At 49.4% G+C, this 4,736-nt stretch overlaps 1 long non-coding RNA gene across 1 annotated transcript; it reads right to left on the bottom strand.

Annotated features, from left to right (window-relative positions):
• Nucleotides 1–1,207: 1,207 nt before the first annotated feature.
• LOC129636169 (uncharacterized) lies at nucleotides 1,208–4,472 on the bottom strand. The gene is made up of 3 exons (XR_008706707.1): nucleotides 4,213–4,472; nucleotides 3,141–3,208; nucleotides 1,208–2,028 (listed from the first exon to the last, which is right to left on the bottom strand). It is a non-coding gene; the product is annotated as an uncharacterized LOC129636169 (long non-coding RNA).
• Between the last annotated feature and the right edge of the window lie 264 nt (nucleotides 4,473–4,736).

Genomic DNA, 4,736 nt, shown 5'->3' with positions numbered 1-4,736 from the left:
TCACATCAGAGAGTGGCTGTCCCTGGGTAAGAGCATGTGGACAGAGGGTCCAGGGACACCTGGGGTCCCTCCACCCCAAGGTGCCGGGAGGAAGCATGCCTGCTTCCCTTCCCAGGCCACTCCCAGGAGATCAGAAGGTGAGTTTATAGGACGTGCAAGCCGCTCCAGGACTCAGCAAGGCAGACAATAAATAACAACGAAGAGAGACCTTTGAGACGTCGAAGGAATGAAACGGGCAAGAAGAACTCAGAAGAACAACTGCTTACTTCAAAGAACCAAGGGAGATGTTAGGAGGACGAGAAAGAGCAAAGATGAAGACTGTGAGGTCAGAGAGAGGGGACAGCGCCACATACAGTGGAAGCCGAGGGCTCTGGGAGGGGTGGGCCGGCAGTGAAGCCAACAGGGCCCCAGGAGACCAGCCTCTGGGGGCAGGGGGCGGAGGCCAGCCCAGGTCATCCCCACGTGGAGGACACAGGTCCTCACACTAAAGCGTGTGAGAGCACCAACAGGGAAGACTCGGGAAACTCTGTCCTCGACACCCGTCCTGACCAGCACCAGGTGCAGGGAGACCCCTGGATGGCCAGCAGGGAGGCCAAGCCCGGCCCGGCCCAGCACGTGGCCAGCCAGCAGGACTGACCCCGGGACCAGGGGACCCTGGGAGTTTGTGAGATAAAGTGAGAAGTCTACATAGCACCAAACATGCACTGAGTCAGAGCCATTCTGGACCAACGTCCACACTGGTGTATCAGCCTGTGTTCCATCATCTGCCCGGGGAGCACGTACCCAGGCAAACGAGAATCTGCTTTAGTATTACCTTTGAAATTAAAGTTTCCAGAGCCTTACAATGAAATTTATGTCAAATTAATTTCTGGGGCTCAATGAAGCTTAAAATGAATTCATAATGAGGTACATTTAAGAGGTGTATATAGGGGTTTGGAGGGGCTGATCAAAGAGGTCCCCTTCCTGCCATTAACTCTAATTTCGTGATTATGACACATTTTATCCCACACGACACATAATCTAAGAGATGATATGCTTTTACAATTACTGTATATGCAGAATGTGTGACCAAATGGAAGTTGAATATTGCTACATTATTATTATCATTATTAGTTAATTGAGTATCAACAATGTGCACACTTATATGAGAGACAACGAAGAAAGAGTTCCTCTGTTGGAGATTTATATTTTAATTTAGACATACTTATAATTCCAATATAACACATACAACCTGAGAAAATCATTGTCTCAAAAGTGCAAGAATTTCCTGAAATATGTGCTTACAAATCCTGATGACTGGGTGTCAACAAAGCGTAATATTTAAGAGATTCTGCTTTCATAGAAAATAAGGTATTTTGCATTTTTCACATGCAAATATTAAAAACTTTAAAAGCATATCTTAATAAATTCAGCTTCCTCAGAAAATGAAATGTGGAGCATTATAAAGACAGGAAAATGTGCAGAACTTCTGAATCTACTTCTCATGTATTGCTACCTTGATGCCATGAATATTACGTTTGAGCTGAGAAGGTAAAAATGGATATATTGTTTAATCTAGTTCAGACACAGATTCCTAATGATATACACAAGATTTGTACTTCTGTGTTCTCCTTCCTAAACAACACACATTCAACGAGAAACAGACAAATCATAGCATTTGTGGCCTGAGCATGGTTATGCAGACGGTTTCATTCCATCACCATTTGGAGAAAATGTCCAGTGCAGACAATGGTGAACTACTCCAGGGCAGAGACGGCAGGACTCACCCATTCCTGAGCCCCTCCGGGAAATAGGCCATGCCCAGCCGGAACCATCGGGGCAGCCCCAGGGTGGTCAGAAAGTGCACTCCCGGCCCCCAGACACAGGCCGCAGGAGACAAGGAGCCCTGCAGCGGTGCCACAGACCTGTGGGTAAGAGCCGCAGAGTCCACGGGAAACACGGCGACCCTCCGCCGGGAATGACAGACCTCTCCCTCCAACATCCGGACTGTGCTCTCATGGAACAACACTCATTCTGTCAATGGTGTAACTGTGGGAAGTTATTCACATTCTATGTTTATACACAGAAACCCAGTGTTGCCCATACAAATAATAAAGAAAATTCAATAATCGTCTAATCATACAGAAGATTCACAAGATAGAGTGAGTCTTGAAAGTGACCACAGAGCATTTGCACTAACCACCAGGAAGTCACAGCCAAGCCGCCCCTGACCCTGGACGTGGGGGAGCTCCCGGCCTCCCGTGGGGTGCCCCTCATCCCCACATCGTCCAGCTCTGTCTCCACTTCCCCACGGACTGGCATTTTCTCTTTTTTTCAATGTTTTATTCTTTTACCTAAAACCTCAAATCCTTTTCTGGAATAAGTCATGCTATAAATACATATAAAATTAGTTAAAACTTTAAATGATCATTTCATCCCTACCAGATTATAAAGCCAGCTGAATTTTTAATTAGATGAGCAATATCTTCAAAATATGCAAAGTCTAATTAATAAATAATGAATTTCTAAGTTGCTTCAGTCATGTCTGACTCTGTGCGACCCCATCGACAGCAGCCCACCAGGCTCTCCCGTCCCTGGGATTCTCCAGGCAAGAACACTGGAGTGGGTTGCCATTTCCTTCTCCAATGCATGAAAGTGAAAAGTGAAAGTGAAGTCACCCAGTAGTGTCCAACTCTTAGTGATCCAATGGACTGCAGACCACCAGTCTCCTCCATCCATGGGATTTTCCAGGCAAGAGTACTGGAGTGGGGTGCCATTGCCTTCTCCAGTAAATAATGAATTAGGTGTCTATAAAACATTATACCAGCTCACCTCATTAACTGTTCAACTGGGTATTCATAAAACTTTCACTGCTTCTGAGGACAATTTATACATTGGTAAGAAGTTTTCAGCTCCCCGAATGCCCGAGTAAGTAAGAGCACACTGCCAAGGAACCGGGTCAACCATCATTTAACCAGGTGCCACATTGTGAAAAATGATTGGTCCTTCAGTTCAGTTGCTCAGTCGTGTCCAACTCTTTGCGACCCCATGGACTGCAGCAAACCAGGCCTCCCTGTCCATCACCAACTCCCGGAGTTTACTCAAACTCATGTCCATCGTGCCACCCAACCATCTCATCCTCTGTCACCCCCTTCTCCCACCTTCAATCTCTCCCAGAATCAGGGTCTTTTCCAATGAGTCGGTTCTTCGCATCAGGTGGCCAAAGTACCTTACATATTTGCAAATTAAAATACCATTATTTCTGGGCACCAGAATATGACACTGGAAAATAAAGCCATGACTTACTGAGACATAACCCCCACGAAATCAGCAAATCAGAGCATAAAATATTTACACGCCTGCCTGTTGCCAGTTCCTCCTGACTCCCTGCTGCCCTGGGCCGTCCTGGTACTCACCCAGGCTCCCTGGAACTGCCCACACCCACCCCGTCCTGCCCCAGGCCTTCCTATCCTGCCCCAGGCCTCCCTGATGCCGAACTGAGGCTTTAAATTGGTGGCAAAGACAAGCCTCATTTTTAACAATTATGTTCTACTGCAACAAGACACATATCTGCTCCAAACTTTCTTAAAACAGATGCCAGTAAAAATATGCTTCCAAAACAACCTAGCAACCATAACAGACACCAACAAAAATTGGCCAGAAAAGTGTTTTCTGATACATCCAAATCTTCAGAGTTTGGGGTTTTTTTCATTCAGTGATGGAAACTGCTAAAATGCTCTCCGTCTAAAGGAGCATTAGTCCTTTCCACCGGCTCCGCATGAAAAGCACAGAAGTGAAGTGCTGTAAAGGGGACGTTTCCAGGTACAAACCAGGATTTCAGATAACGGCGTGAGCCAGGCTGGGACCTGGGACCCAGGACCCTTCGGTGCAATGTGTGCACCTGGGAAAATGACTCCTCGAGCAACAAAATACAAAGAAACTATCAGCGACTAACAATGACTGCATGAAGAATATGATGTAAAAAGGCCAAAACCCAGCTGCCACGTGGAGGTGTCAAGGGCAAAAGCAAAGTCCCGCGCATGAACCAAGGGGGGCGGACCCCCAAGTCACCTCCCCGCCCGACCCCTGACCTGGCCCCACCCTCACCCCACGTAAGGGTCCAGCTCGCCGCCCTTGGGGAAGAGCAGGGCTCCTGTTACTTGTTCTCTCCCACCCCACCCATCCCACCCACCCACCCCACCCATTGCAGCAGAAGCCCCAGTAAAGCCTTACCCGAAGTCTTCGTCTGGCAAGCATGCTCCTTCCCTCCAGGGGCCTGGCGGCTCCAGGCCTGGGGTCACGGTTGTCAGGTGCCTAAGAGACCGACTTGGCCTTGCCAGGAGCCAGGAGCTCCGAGCTCGGCCCAGCCAGCCCCCCACCCCCCAACCCCGCAGCATCAGTCTCCACGTGGCTCCCAGCCAGCAGCAGAGCTGGGGTCTGGGACTCCCAAACGAATGCAGGCGCCTCACGCGGCCCCTCCGTTTACACGCAGAACTCACCCGTCTCCTCTACTGTCGCGGGTGCACACACACGGAGCTTGTGGTGCCTTTTTCCCAGAAGACCCAGAGGACACAGATGGGGGGAAGCCAGCTTCACGGCCACTAACCTCCACGGAGACTCCAAAGGACCTTGGTGTGGGGAGCAGACGGTGAGCGAAGCCCGGCGGGCTGCTGGGGCAGAGCTGTGTCTGGTCCCTTCCTGCCGCCGGCTCACACCTGCCGGGTCACCTGCAACCGAAATAGGAACACGAGGTCAGG

This window comes from Bubalus kerabau, chromosome 21, assembly GCF_029407905.1.
Source record: "Bubalus kerabau isolate K-KA32 ecotype Philippines breed swamp buffalo chromosome 21, PCC_UOA_SB_1v2, whole genome shotgun sequence".
NCBI classification, from domain to species: Eukaryota; Metazoa; Chordata; class Mammalia; order Artiodactyla; family Bovidae; genus Bubalus; species Bubalus kerabau.
Note: the sequence above shows the minus strand (reverse complement) of the source record. Positions and strands in the feature narration are given on the sequence as shown.